Genomic DNA, 16,559 nt, shown 5'->3' on the forward strand with positions numbered 1-16,559 from the left:
GGAGAGGTGGAATTTACTAGAAGGAGAGGAACACCGGAAGAATGCCGGACGCAACAGGGATGACAACGGGGCCATCCGCTGCTGCTTTCGGAAACGGTGTTCAGCAATCAATAGAATGTGAATAAGTCAAACAGGGAGAAGATGGTGAGATGGAGATGTGGAGAGAGACAGAGGAAAAGTCAAAGCGATAGGGGAGAGAGAGAGAGAGAGAGGAAGAGGGAAGGAGAAAGTGGTGGCACAGCTGAGGTTGACACTAATGAGGAGCCTTTGTGATGGGTCCTGACAGAGGAGAAGAAAGCAGAATCCCCCGACACCGATGCTCCGCAACACTCCTCTGCTTAATTGGAAGAGCCAGAGCCCACAACGAGGCTGTGTGTGCGTCAAAAAGAGTGTGTATCTGTTTTAAGAGGAATAAGTGAATCTAAGACAAAGTATACTTATATATGCTTACTTAATTAACCCAACATATTATTTATTAGTGTGTAAATGTGAGTAATGGAGCAAATGTAGGTATTAGAAGCTCGCTCTATGATCTTGGTAGATTTTCACACTTTTTGGTTCAGAATTTCACGCTTTTACTTGATGCTGGCAAGATACGCAGCTTAGAGCATTAAATGCACACTGATGGCTTTGAGGTTCACACATCCAATGTCTGCCAACTTCTCACATTCTTTAAAAGTGTCAGGAAACCAATGTTGTAAGTCCATCCTTCGTCTTGCATTACCCACTAATGTACATGCATTCTGTGCTCACACACACTCTCCAGCGACAGCGCTGACATGCCTGTACGAACGGAGGAGAGCAGAGCAACCCCAAAGCACATGCATGCACTTTAAGCATGTACTGGTGCGTGGACACAAGTGGGGACGCGCGCTTACTCCCTGCGTCGCAGTTTCCATCTTTGACTCTGAATCAATCATTTTTAATTTATCAGAGGGGATTTGTGTCATGAAGGCTGATGCCAACTCCAATAAGAGGAGGAAAAAAAAACAACACAACAGCAGGGAAAAAGCCAGAGCAAATCCCTGCTCTGATGCGATTATACACACAACCAAATCAGGGCTGACTTGAATAGACACAGAACACAAAATCATATTAAGGGGAATTCGATGTGCATGGCATTACATTGCTCTCAATCTCCGCTTTTTCTTTCTGCTCTTCTCTCTTTGACTTTCTTACTTCATTTTCTTCCTGCCCCTCTTCTGTCATCATCATGATTTCCTCTTGACTTTTCAATGCCAGTGACCTGAAAAATTCCTTGCCAGTGACTTATATGGTGAGCTGATCCTCTGTTTTCTGCTACCAACAGTGATTCTGCCATCCACCCTCATCCCAGAGATGAACTGTCATAGATAGCAGGTAGCATCCAGGCTTAAAAGCAACAGATTGATGCCCTATACTACACCATTTTTAAAAAAATACAGCAAATATGCAACAACATACAGTTTAAATCGCATTCTGCAAAAGCTCTCGAGCTGAAATGTTTTAATTTAATGACAAAATAGCTATGCTGCAGGCAGGTAAAGAGAGGAAGAGAGAGAAAAAAAGGCTCTGCGATCAGGAAGCGAGGTGAGTCAGGGAGAGAAAGGTATAGAGAAGGGGAGGGAGGAGAGGCAGAATACAGTACGAGAGAGCGAAGAAGCTGAAGAGATAGATAGAGTAGGGTTGTTATGTCAGAGGCAGTCGAGCTGCTCTCATCTTGCCATTATCTCAAGCACCCTCACATTACCATAATAATGGCTTTTAACCAAATGTAGCACTCTCCAAAGCAACACAGGCAGAATCTGTTTTAACCAAATGTAAAATTCTCATTGGCAGGCAGAATCGAGGGGCTTAACGTTAACATCACCATAGACTGAAGAGTGCTGTGTGGAAAGCGTGTGTGGGTTTGAGTGGGAGTTTCAAGCTGGATATAGTCTTGATTATACATATGATGTACAAAGGGCAGTTTGTGTGTGATATACACTCACACACATATGCAGTCCCACTGAGACTTTGCACATCAGCATCATCATAAATATTTCTGTTTTTGCAAGTGTGCAGGCTTGAGACACGCACACACATAACCTTGTGTGTGCCTAATTGTGCTACATGTGGCGTATGTACATGTGTCATGTGTGTGGTCGTGTGAGTCAGAGTTGAGCTCCAGGTCTGGCCAGGTACTCTGCATGTGTTTCCCCCGTCCAGATGGCCTCTCGGCAGGCCTGGGCTGGGGCGTGGGGTGTCCTCCTGCCCTCCCACCCAGCCACCGCAGAAGGTCGACTCGACCGCGCCGCCTGCCTGCCCTGTAATGCCGCCTTCCAGACCAGCAGCTTCCTGCCAGAGGAAAAAAAACGAGTGAGAGGATATGAGACTGAAAGCCAGCTTGTTCTCTGTCATTAAGCGTAAACGTGTACATTATGACCTTCTGTTAAATGCTCACATTTCTGTCTGAATCTTAAAGCTGCACTACCCTCTTCATCTCTCTTTCTCTTTTTCCTTTCTTTTATTTTTGAATATGTTTTTTTAAGAGTGCATGTGTGTTATGAGAGGTGCCAGGGAGGGTGTGGAGACCCACAGATGGTCGGGGTGGTTCCCACTCAGTGAGATCTGGGTCAGAGCCCGCTCTCAGATTAGTGGGCCTCACTCGTGAAGCACCACCTACAGGTATCTGGGCAGACCTGGATCTGACACAGAGGTTTTGCTATGATGCATATATCATAGCGTTTCTGTCATCTAGTTAAAAACAAGGATGCACTACCATTGTGTGGCTCTAATTGTTGAACTGTGCAACACATAGTTAAGCATTCTCTTTAAGTTGCTTTTGACATTAAAGCTGGGATAGGTAATCTAGCTCAGAGACATTTTTTTTTATTACTCTGGGTGAAGTGGTTCCTTGTCCTGATAGTAGTCTATACATTTTGTAAACATGAACAATAAGAAATATAGTTAGACCCCTCAGTTTACTGTAAATCTGTAAAAACTCTGACCAATCAAAACGTTCGGACTGAATTGAAGTTGTTTATTTCTTATATTTTTTAACTCTCTTCATGGCTGAGAAAATGCAGGAAGGATTTCCCCGACCTGGCTTGTTTGCTTCCTCTCGCTAAACAGCCGAGAAAGAGAAAATAGTTGGTTGAAAAAGCTGCAAACTAGAAAAGCACTTGTAGAGCGCAAACCTCCGCCATGGCCTTTAAACAAAATCTTGGATCCAAACGGTGATCCGGATCACCACCAAAGTTATATGTTCTTCCATTTCACCTTTCCTACAACTCCTGAAAATTTAATTAAAATCCGTTCTTAACTTTTTGACTTATCTTGAACAAAGACAGATAAACAGCAGTAAAAACATAACCTCCTTGGTGGAGGTAAGAAAAAAGCCTTGGATCACGCAAGGAGCAAAACCAGAAGGGGAGGAGCCAAGGCATCTTGCTAGCTCCCCAGCATTACCTACCCCAGCTTTAAATTTATTGTATACCCACAAGATATAAGTAAATAGAAAGTGCTGTACATTGCAGTGCTAAAAACTCTCAGATGTAGTTCCTATATTACCTTGGGGGTGTCTGTCTAGAACTGCAGAGCTCAGAAGCAACGCATTCCCTTGATAATTCTTTGCAGTGTCTCCAACACAACAGCTAAACAAAGACAACTCTGCAGTCCCCCTAATGAAAAACACACAAACAAACAAAAAATATCTATGGATAAACACAACAACAAAGAGTTTTCTCTTATTTATGTAAAAACAGGATAAAACCGAATTGGCATTGGCGTTTGCTGGAGGCTTTCTGTATACACAGTCTTGGTAAAGGAGACTTAAATGGGTGAATGTTTTTGATAAAGTTGTTTAATCTTGTAAAGAAGTTCTGGTTGCCACTTAGTGGACACGTTTTTATATTTATTAAAGTGCATAATAAAGGTTGACTTCTGTCTGTACTGAAAAACAATATCTCCTGCCTCGAAAAAAAGAGAATCTTTTGTTAGCTGGAGTTCACCTCTCCGACTTACTGCTGGAAATGTCGACCAAGCTCTGGCACCAGTCCTACAGAGACAGCAGCTGGTACAAAGAGTTCTGGTACTCCGTACTCCCCGAGAAACCCCAACAGGACTCCTAGGGGGAGACGGTGGAATGCCTTCTCCAAGTCCACAAAGCACACGTAGATCATTTGGGCGAACTTCCACACCCCCTCCAGGACCGTGAAGAGCGTGAAAAGTGGGTCCACTGTTCCACAACCCTAACCCTCAATCAGAGTTTTGACTGTCAGACAGACCCTCCACTTCAGGACCCATTGACTAGACCTTACCAGGAGGCTGAAACTATGGTCCTCCTGTAGTTGGAGCACACCCTCCAGTCCCCTTTTTTCAGCTTGAAGGACCACCACCCCAATCTGCATGATTCATACACTATTTTTTATATTTTATTACATCATTGTTAGTCACTCCAAAATGTTATTGTTCTGCATTTGGGTCCTTCTTCATCCTTTCCAGCTTCTTCAACAGGTGACATTTCCCTCTTTCATTCAGACTTGGCTGCCGGGACTGTATGCCATTGGCTGACCAATGTAGACCCCCAAAGATTTGTCAAATGACATCTTGAATGAGATGGAGGCACTTATAGTGTTGAATTGATATGTTGGCACCTTATTGTGACCTCACTGGAGGTCATGTAGTGAACGGACGATACATCCCGATCCAGCAGCTGAAGTCCAACATGGTGGATGGGGCTGGAAACTATATTTCCCAGAAATCCACCCTCCAGGGACAGGTGCAACTTCTTAAGGGATATTATAAACAGGGAGATTGTGTGGCCGGCCGGGGAGAGAGAGCAGACCAAGGAGGAGATGCTGGAGAGAGAAAAGAACAAAATGCCAATCTAAAAGAAAAGGGAAGACGGAGGACGAAACAAGCCCCTTTCCTGAGGAAGGGAACCATGCTAGAGGGAAGTACCTGTAAACTGGTCATTTGAGTGAAGACCTGGAGAAGGTTAATCCAAGAGCCAAGAAGTTTTGTGTTTTATCTAGTTTCCTTCCTCACTGGACAAGGCCTCAGCACAGACTGATTACCAAGGAAAAAAGAGGAACAATAACATTTTTTGTTAGTCATTTCTGGCTTGGCTTGTTACTTCCTCCACTTGCCGGTCCTCCCTCAGACACCTCCAGCATCTCTCAAATCTTACACCATGAAATGATCTTCAATTTAGTAGAAAGTGAAGGTGGAGTAAACATATCCAGACAGCAAATGAAAACGAAAGCCAGAATGGCTCAGCAAATACTTAATAATAAAGCCGTAAAGTAGTCTCCCTCTTTAGAATCAATTCAGCTCCTCTTAATTGGTCTGACCAAGCTGGCCTCACCGTTATTGCAAACAACTTATCCTCAACAGCAGAGAGAAAATACTGTCACTGAGGTTTCAACGATGGCCCTACTAAACTACCTGCTCTTTTTATCGCTGTTGTAGACCTGACCAGCCAGTAATCTGAGATACATAAGTGGTCATGACAGGACATACAGAGGGGTAATGTGTGTCACAGTGCGTGCAGTGGCATCCCACTGCTTTAACCCACAGCATGCCATCACAGATTCTGTCAGTTCTCATTCTATACAGAGATTCTCCTGTCCTTCACACATGCATATATGCACACATGTGTGCAGATTTGCCAGTACATGCACTGCCATGTGCGCAGACCCACTTACACACATTTCAAACCAGCCTAATGAATTAATTACAATCACAGCCAGTGTGTTTATGTGTATGGGCTGCTAATAGGAAGTGACAAGGGCTGCGGCAATGTACTCATCACTTCGGGCTTCCTCTCCCCCTTCCCAACTTCCCAATCTCCCAGATGAGCTTGACATCTCTATCTTTGTAGCATGGTCACCTGTCATTCTCCGAGCTGCCTGTTAACTCATCACTTGTACCGATGCTGTTGCGTGTGCACACAGACACACAGAGAAACACAAAGACACTTTATATAATTGCCAAACATGCACATACTGGGCGCTCCATGCCTGTCTGCTCTCACCTAATAATTATCCATGTATAGATGGTGGAAGAAAAACAGCTACAACATGGCTTTAATCATCATGGCAGTTCCTGTGTCATGTGTTCATGTGATTTGCAGGGGAAATTTTCTTCTTTTAAAATCCAGTCTGTATGATGTTTATTGTTTTGAGGGGTTATAAAGATTTGGATTAAGGGTGGGTTAAGGTTACATTTGGCCACATGCTGTCTCTGCATATATGCCAGATTTACGTGCGTGAGTGTGCTGGGGTTCAGGAGCTTCGGCATAGAGCGAAATAAAATGCATAAAGCCTCAACAGCAAAATTTGTGGCTTCTCACCTCATTCATTATGTAATTGGAGTAACAGCCCTCCTCCCTCTCCTCTTTTCTCTTCTTCTCGCCTCCCTCTCTCCACCCCGTCCTCCCCTCAGCCTTCACCTTCTGTTCACCACCTGTACGGGAACAGATTCTCTCCTCTCGCCACATGACGCTTCAATCTGCTCTCTAGCAGATCAAGTGTTGGCATTTTAATTTTATTTTTACGTCTTATTTCCCCCCCCCCCTTTCTCTTGCATCCTGCACGTGACAGTCTGCGACTGACAAGCATGGACACCACCGCAGGTCAAAACCAAAAGGTTAAAGGTCTGACATTTGAACACAGCCAGAAGGGTTGATACACATATACACGTGATGCGGTCCACACACACACACACACACACACACACACACACACACACACACACACACACACACACACACACACACACACATGCATTTTTGGCATGTGTGTTAATGTGTGTTCATGTAAGTTTGTCTGTGACCTTAAATAAATGGCTCGCCCTGTTTATGCTGTTCCATATTTGACATATGAGCTTTGTAGCTTAACTCTGCGGTCCATTTTCATTCTCGTCATTAGTGTTGCTTTTCAAGCAACGTCTGGCCTGCAGTACATAAAGAAGTATGATCTAAACTTTCAAATGTCAAAAGAAGGACAGGCAAGGAACATGTGATGCAGGTAGATATAGGAAGACAGGAGCATGTGTCAACAGCAGGCGGAAAGAGAAATCATTTATCCACTCTCACACATGAAGGCAGGGTGTAGAGAGCTGGCAACAAAAGGCTGATGCTGTTTCCTTCTCAATGCTAAAGATACAACTGATGACAATTCCATTAATCCTGTCAGTCCTCTCCCTCAATCTTTCCCCGTTCCAGTCGTTTTCTCAGTCTTTTTATAGATAAAAGGCTTCCACTTTTTCTGTCAATGGCCTGCAGTCATCTGAATTAAACATTGATTTTATCGGAAGTTTAGTCATTGCGTCCGTGACGACTCGCTGCCTCCTCCAAAAAGCACATGCGGATATCTCATCGCAGAGGAGCGCAGACAGAAGGATGAAGGAGATGGGTGTTGGAGCAGAGAGAGTTAGAAGTGAGCAGAGGACGAGGGGGAAAGAGATTTCAAGAGAACAACGTTACAATGAAAGGAAGGAGACAGACGGGACAAGAGGAGCCGGCGAGGGAGACAAGGAAAACACAGGGGGGATGAGAAGAAAGAAGGAGGGATTCAGCAAGCAGCAATTAAGAGTTGAAGAGAGGAGAGGAAGAAAGACTCAGCAGTAGATGAGGCAGGGCTCACACAGAATAGAAAGGCGAAAGAGTTTTTTGAAGTACCATGTTGAAATCTCTTTTTGGTTCCCGTCATTGTCCAACACCTGCCACAACTCATCTCTGTAAAAGTACCTCCCTTTTCCTTCCATTACCATCTTCCCTCGCTCCCACTATCAACAAAGAGACATCACAGCTCATCAGCTGGGTTACCTCCACACAGGCCTCTCCTTCATCTGAAATATTAAATACAGCTTCAATAACTTTGTCCAACCAGCAGCAACAAGATCCAAACTAATGTTTTAACCTGAATGTGAAATCACTAACATTTTGCTGTTTTACGTAAATAAGTTCTGGTGTGAGGGTGAGAAGAAAACAGGTTATGATGACACCAGCATCTTAACCACAACAAACTCCAACGAACAGAACAGGCAGACCTCCAGCTGGGAATGCATAAGCATTACTGTCATCCCACTTCTAGCCACAACTTCCCTCCTCCTAATCGTCTTTGCTTCTTTCCCTGCTTTCTCTATAGGCAGTTTGTTGTCGGGCACCCTGAGGAGATGAGAAGATGAAAGGGAGCTGGTCTCATGGGATCACCAGAGTTGAGCGAGAGAGGCCCTGTTCTCGCTCGGCACTCATTCCAACGGTGGTGCGTCATCTCTTGGATAAGGTATCTCCAGGGTAGGGCAGCGGGATTTGAGTACCCCGGTTCACATTTACCCCTCTTTATAAGTGCATTGTACATGTACATGCACACACACACACACACACACACGCACACACACACAGACACACAAACACACATACACAGACACACAAACACACATATACAGACACACACACCTTGAAGGAGATGGTCCCAAGTGAACAGTGCAGATACAACTTCCAGTCTCTCTGCTGTATTCGCAGTTAAAGGGTGTGGTAGACTCGAGGGAAAAAGTAGAAAGCTAATTCAATTCGGATAACAGCAAAAGTACGTTAAGGAAGCAGAATAAAACTAACGGGCTAGTTTTCATATAAAATTCATGAATATGCCCTCCCTCTTGATTTCCCTCTGAGGTCTTCTAGTTGCTCATAGAGGAGTTCCCTCACACTCATGGCCCCAGGGTGGCACAGCTTCAGCTCCCACAGTGCTCTACTGCACTAGGAATACCTCCCATTTGGGTCAATCCCTCCCTCTTTATCTTTATCCCCTGTCTTTTCCCAGGTCTCCCTCTCTCTCTCCCTCGCTGCCTCTTTTTGCTGCAGTAGGTATAAATAATTAAACCCGCGTTTCCTCTTCTCTCATGTCATGTCTCTGTCTGCCACCCTTTCTTCCGCCCTTTCCGCTATGTCTCTCACTCGGGCTGAAGTGTTATAACAGAAGTGAGTCATTTAGAAGAGGAAAAAGGCTGCAGATCAAGGAGAGTTGACTTCAGTTTGGCATGTTACATAAGCTGTCACTGTGTGTTATTGACTGATTGAGAGGGCAGTGGAGATGGAGAAGAGAAACAGTAACTGTAGTCACTGATGATGGGCAGGAAAGAGAGTAAAAGTGAGATTGTGATAATGGTTTTAAAAGTGTGTGAAGAATAGAAGATCATGAGTGATGATATAAGAGGGGTAATAAAGTTGCATTTCCCAGTTAAACAGCAAGCTGCTGTTTCTCATGGGCAAACTTAGTCACTTTCTATGAAATGAATGAAATGAAAAATACTTTATTAATCGCCAAAGGGAAACTCAATTCAAAAGGGAAATTGAGATGGAAAATTTTTCAAAAGGGAAATTCAAAAGGGACTATTAAAAATTTTCAGTTAGCTCTTGAAGATTACATATTTTTAAATGAAATTGTAGTTTTTAAAATACTTGTGAGTGTTCAGTGTCTCATCTGGAACAGACAAAAGTTGGAGCACGCTCAATTTGGCAATAAAAATAGTGGTCAACAAGCTAAGCTGACAGCTATTCAGAACTGGGTCATAAGTGCAAGCTAAAAAAGAAAAAGTCATAATAGTTAAAGATAGGGCTATATGGTACATTTTATATCATGTGATCTTCACCTGAACACAAAAGGATTTCTAAGCATGCATGAGTGTAAAAATGTAAAATCACTTTATGTGTGAAACACAGAAATATAAGCACATCAGCATATGACTGTACACTGCAGGCTTTTGGGATTTACAGAGTGATGCTTGCATATATCTTGGCTTGCACATCCATAAATAAAACTTTACTGATTTGCTACCATATTCACACCCACAATATGCTATACACTCACACAGCTTCCTGGCAGGTAACAGTGGTTACACCCATGACTTTTTAGAGGGCAGTTGTCCATACTGCATTTCAACTTGCAAAATTGTCATGCAAATGTTACATGTTACAGTTAGTCCAGCACTTCAGAGTACTTATAAAACACCTGCACAAAACCGCACAATACAAATAAATATGGTACACATTTCCACAGACTGTATCCACATCAACAATACGTGAACTTGTGAAAAATAAACATTTGAGAAAAATGAACATGTGTGGACACACACACACACACACACACACACACACACACACACACACACACACACACACACACACACACACAAAGCATTGTGGAGCTGCTTTTGAACTGACCAGCAGAAGGTGAAATCTGCATATCTACTTGGTTTGTCACTTGATTTAATGCTTCTATAATGACTTTATGTTAATAATTGTAGGTTTCAAGTCTTCTTCACCTCAATAACTTTCTAATTTATTAGTCCAATTTAGACAAGTATAGACAAGGAGCGTATGCCTTTGGGAATCAATTTTCTAGATCAATCTGCATTTACACATTTGCCTCTCAGTTAGATCCACCATTTTCTTTGAATGTCCAACTTTAAGTACAAAAAACTTTAGGTACTGAAAAGTTTATTTGTTTTAATACAGTCTCACAGTAAAAAGAAAGCCCTTTGTGAGGCTACAACTGCTTATTATTCATCGTTGATAGATTAAAATAAGAATGACCACAAGTTTCTTTTTGGCACTGTACATATACAGGATTCTTATCACAGATTTGCAGTCAACAAATCTGCAGAGTCTATGTTGGGAAGACTTAATCAGGACAGTAGCTCAGGTGGAAGAGCAGTTGTCTTCCAATCAGAAGGTTGATGGATTTATTCCAGGACTCTCCTGACTACATGCCAAATCCTTGGGCAAGAGGGCAAGACGCTGAACCCTGCACTGCCCTCTAATGTGCCCACCGGGTTGTACGGGTTAATGTGGCATGTAGCGTAAATGCTTTGAGTGGTCAACATGACTGGAATAGTAAAATTTAGGTACAGGACCATTTACCATTTAATAAAGTGGCCATTGGGAGTACAAATTCAGAACATATAAAAGACACCTGTTGGAAATATAATATGATCATGGAAGGTCATTAATGGTATCTGGAACCACATTTATTTATTCATTATGCTGAGAACAATATTCATGCAGGAAAACAGGTGGTGTGATGAGAAGCATCACAAAATATAAATCAAACAGAGAGAAAATATCAAACACATCTTCTCTAAAGGGGAATTAAAACACTTTAATTAAATTTTTCGTAATACTGATGTCATTTATGTGTAAACATATAAATTATTGAAGTAGATCTAGAGACTGCAGGTGTAATGAATGCAAAATGAAGCAAAAGAGTACTTTACATGCAAGAAGCATACATCCAGGAAAAGAGTGAAGACTCAGCCATGACCTCATGTGTCGGCATTGAGTTTGCCATGTGAGGGTTTACTTGAATTAACACTAACTTGCTAGCTTGACATCATATAAGATTACAAAGCAAATGATCTCTCTCCTCTTTTATCTTCTTCTCACCTCCCTCTCTCCACCCCGTCCTCCCCTCCTTCACCTTCTGCAAATGATAGTGTTTTAAAATGAAAGAACTTGAAATGATCCATTAGTCCTCACTGTATAAATATTAGCTGTGATATACCTTTTATTAAACTTTAGATTTATTTATTTATGAAATGTCCCCAAAAGCACAACTTTGGTTGAACAAAATTTAACTAAATTTGTTTTAATTGTCTCAATGAGACTGAACTTTACTTAAAGTTACTCTTTTTACTCGTTTATGTTACAGGTTTCCACATTCCTGCTCATACTCATGCATTTAACCTGTCAATATGGAAACAAAACATAAAGGACAGTTAGCTATTACATAATCTTGTTAATAAAAGTGAATGATGTTGCCTGTCAACTGAGTTCATAATAAAAGAATATGTATCTAACAACCATACAGCTAGAAAGCAATGATGCTCTGCAAACTCATTTAGAGAAATATTTCAGACTTCAAGAGTCCTGGAGTTTTTTGTTGAAACTGAGTCTGCTCCATCCAAGAAACAGAAAGACGAACCTGCTCATATTTAAGAGAAAGCATGTTTCTCACATGGTTAATGTCCCGTATGGACAGCTTGGTGTGGAGAGCTAAGAAGCGTTTTCCATAGTAAACTTCAAGGTTGTAATATCGTCTTTTTTCCTTCAGTGGAAGAAAATCTACTTTATTGTCTTCAAAATCAAATCACCACATAACTTGGATTTGTCCATGAAAATTTACATTACTAGTAAGGACCTGTTAACCCTTCACTAATCTGTGCTCACAGTCTGTCTCTTCCTCTCTTCCATCTTTCCCCATAGTGACAACTCCTTCCTGACAACTTCTTCCCTCTTTCCGTCTCTGTTCCCTCAGGTGCTGCATTACCATAATGGCTCATGTGACGGTGATGTACTAGGCAGAAGTATGGAAATGCAACATGCCATGGTGCACATTATCAGAGTTGAATGCATTAGATGTCATTTGCGAGTGTACGACTGCGCGGCCATTATGTGTTAAACTGTTCTGTGGGAAACAGGAGGAGATGAGAGCAGCAGAGGGCGGGAAAAGCTGCTGTATTTTCCATTTGCAACACAGTTTGGATATTCTAATGCTAGTGTGCAAAGTGAGAATAAGGATTAACACGGGTATCGAAAAATGATCTCTTGTTATGCCTTTTAAGTGTGGTATGTTTAACTATCAGTCTGGTCCGTCTGTGGTGGCACAAAGTTAAGTTCATATGGGCAGAAAAAGAATTCAGATGGCAGTGATAACATTGTTTGCATTTTGATTATACTAATGCAATCTCAAAGCGATTCTAGATATCCCAACTTTTGTTTCATCTGTCACCACTTTGGTCCAAACAGAAATATCTTGTTAACTCCAGCAATCTGCATGAACATAATAGAATAAAAGCAGTCATAAGGAGCTCTCATGTTGTCAAGGAAATTTAAAGCAACAAAGCTATTTTACCAGAATAGTGTAAAGAAACTGCACCTTTGTCTAATGGAGTTTCTAGGCAACAGTGAATCATGCACCTTGCAATAATTACTGTGTAAGACACAGACATGACTGCAACAGCTAATGCAACTGCTGTAGGAAAATGATAATAAATAGCTATAGAATACATAACAGCATTCTCACAGCAGACAATGTGACAGAAATGGACAAAAACAAGGTGCACAAAAGCAAAGCAGGATCCAGGAGAGAACTTTGAAAGAGCAAGGCCGTCTAGTCGACGCTGAAGCATGTAATATATAATTACATAAGCATGTAATATATAGTTTTGTTATTAGAGACAGTGCCCCCACATCAGCTCTGATCTGCAGTTTTGTTCAATTAATTAAGTTTGGACATTTAATATGTTTTTGCTGATTGCTTTGAAGTTGCTCATTTTCTGCCTACTGCTAAACATTTAAATATTGCATTGCTAAAATTTCAGACTGAATCATTTTCAGTGGTCCTCCACTGGCTAATGTGTATTCATCCCTGTGTAATATTGTCTGTTTACAGTTGGTAACATGAGGAGTAACACAAAAACAGGAAGCAGACTGTAAAACTGACTTGGATGTATTTGGATGAACAGGGTTTGATTTGACCATCTTACACATGGCAAGGTCATGTATTAGGCCTGGGAATGAATGGATTGTGATGAAATAAAAATTATAAGGAACTTTTTAAAGGATTGTTTACTACGGGGAGATTGGGATAGTACATCTGATTAAAAAACTAATGCCCATAATAACTGCCAAACAATTAAAGAAAAAATACAATACAAGGACTGCAGAGGTGAATTATATGTGTCATCCGAGTCACTGATCTGTATTTTGTGATCACTTAAAGCGATTAATGACTTATTAAACATGGTGAAAGCTGAATTTTCTTCATTAGATTCTTCTGAGTACTTTGTTGCATTAAAACTCACTAAAATGGCCATCGGGTTTCAAATAAACTTTTTTCAGCTTTAAATAAAGTAGTTAAACATCTCATATAATTTATTTATTTGTTGTTTGAAACATTTGATTAATTTTAGATTAAAATGGAAAATAACTTATATCAGTCCACAAAGTTATCATGTAATCCAAGCTGTAGCTCTGAAAGATGTAGCCCGGTACATTTGGTGCATTTAAAACAAGTATATCATCATTGTAAATGTTCAGGTTGACAGGGGTGAGTAGGTCTGCATCGACAAAATGTATTGGAGTAGTTTTAAATTAGTGTTCACTGTTTGTGATTGTGCCTCCTGATTGGCCGTAACCCACTTATTGATGGAGAAATCTGATTTTAGGCTTTATCTCCATGACGCTAGTTTGGGTATTGATGTTAAGAGGGAGATCCAACCTCCACTGCCATGTTTATTAGTGAGAATTTTCTCCAATGAGAATTATTTATTTCTAATGATTTATTTTGCATGTGGGCAAAAACTGGAATTGAGCTGCAGTGTGAATGTAGCCTAATGACCATTTATGCTTCCTTAGGTATGGAAATGGGATGTCTGTTTTGAATGTTGTCATGCGTCTCCATCCTTAAACTCCCAATTTGTCTTTACCTTGCCATGGTTGTTATGTCAGTTCATCCACTAGTGGGCAGTGCTGAGTTCAGAGTTCATCCACCGTTTTGACATCGATTGGTGGCCGTAGTTGTGGACAGACTCACACAGCCTCTCTTCGATAGCTCCTACCGATGCCCACAGTTGTTGATGCTCCCTTCAACATCTCCTTCCTTAGGTGAATTTCATTTGGTGTTTTCTGAGTCGTCCTCCTCCTGTTCCATCTGTTCTTATCTACTTTGTTCCTTCAGCTGGTTTTGTGTCAGTTGTATAAGTCTGTCTGTGTATGCATCTTCTGCATAAAGAATAAATAGCCCTTTAATCCCCAACATTTAGTTTTTTCTCATGAACATTACTTTGTCATTTGTTCATAACATTTTTTAAATTTTGTATAGTAATTGCCCTTTCTTCTTGTTAGCTGGAACACATACAATATGCAAGGATAAAGCAGCACACCACCTCAAAAAACCCTTCCTGTGAGGAAGAAGGGTTGATTGCATGTTGTCATGCACACAGCATGGTGAGTATGCAATAAGTAGGATTTTGTGGCAGAGAAGATGTGAGCAGAAGAGGCCAGAATGAGCATCCAGTAGAGCCTTTCATTTATTTACACCTGAGAGAAAGCAGTACCTTTCCAGGTGGGGTGTCTTAAATAAAGCATACCTTGCATCTGAGTATCAGTGTAACCATGTGGAAGTGCTTATGGCTTCATGTTGGTGAAATAAGTTTAGGAAGGGGGAAATGGAATGAAAACATAGTCTCTAGGCTTTTTCACAAATGCTATTTGAGCTGGCACTGTTGTGCATTTGTTGGGGTGATGAATAAAAGTGCAGAGGTGGCATGGAGATTGGTCAAAGGTGATCCACCACTGATATGCGTCAGAGCTAGCAAGGGAAGCTATAACAGAGGCAAAATGGACTATTTGTAAAAGGGCAAGCTGGCATTGCAGAACTTGTTACCTAATACTGTTGATGTTGTCACATAGCTAGTTCAATGACACCAAAGGCCTGTACTATGAAGAGTGATGAATATACCTCAACATCTCTCTGTTACCTGGTTTAACTTACCCAGACGTTCAGGATCTGAATTGGCTTGCCTAAAAAGCTGCTTAAAAATTTGATAATTTAACGCAGGGTTTTCCCATCTTCATCAGTACATGCTCACATAAAAGGGTTGGTGTTTGCGGCATCTGACCAATCGCACATATGAAAAAATCCTGCCAAGCAGCTACTTTACACTGGAGAATAAGACTATTATTGTAAAAGAAAATAAAAAAAACCCCAAAGAATTCCAACACATCATTCAGGCCAAAAGCAACACTGTTGCCGCAGCAACAGCCAGGAAGGAATGGCTGGTAGAAAAATGCAGACAGTTAGTACGTAAATTTGTGACATTATACAAAATTAATTCATCAGACAATATAAATGGACAGCACTCTGATCACTCGATTTCATTTCATTATGGTGCAGACGTGTCAGACAGCGTGCTCCCTCAGTTCCTCCATTTCCTTTCTATTATCCATTCAGCTATTTTGAGTGTCAGCACCCAGTTCGAGCGCGTTTTCTGTTGGATTATTAATTCCTAGTAGCAACAAGTAGTTGTGCGTTTCATGAACTCATGGATCTGAAGTTCTGCCATGCAAGACTATTAAAGTCATTCTTCAGATGCAACTCTAGTGGAGCTAAACGGACTCGGGAACAAGTCAAGAACAAGTTAAAAACTATCAGTGACAATGCTTTATTTCTTCTACCAAATGATGCATCTGTCCCTAAAAACTCTCTCCTAAGCACTCCTCCAGCAATCCAGCACTGACAGAATGAGCAGGTTAAGAGGACTGATGGGTCAGGGGGTGTAGAATATAATCTGCTCAGTAGAAGGTTAGCCATCAAGCATATGCTGCCAGAGTGATATACCCTGGTAAGATGTGAACCAGCGTTGTAGTATGGAAAATCCTGCAATTAACCCTGAAGTTACCTGAATAGGAGTAAATCCAGCTTTGTAGTATTGGCCCCAGCTTGGTCACCAGGACCAACAATAACAACAGCTGGAACAAAACTGTGGAAAACATTCAAGAGAAAAATGGAAACACCTCCTGTTAAGTAATT

This window comes from Telmatherina bonti, assembly GCF_933228915.1.
Source record: "Telmatherina bonti genome assembly, chromosome: 12".
Lineage (NCBI taxonomy): Eukaryota > Metazoa > Chordata > Actinopteri > Atheriniformes > Telmatherinidae > Telmatherina > Telmatherina bonti.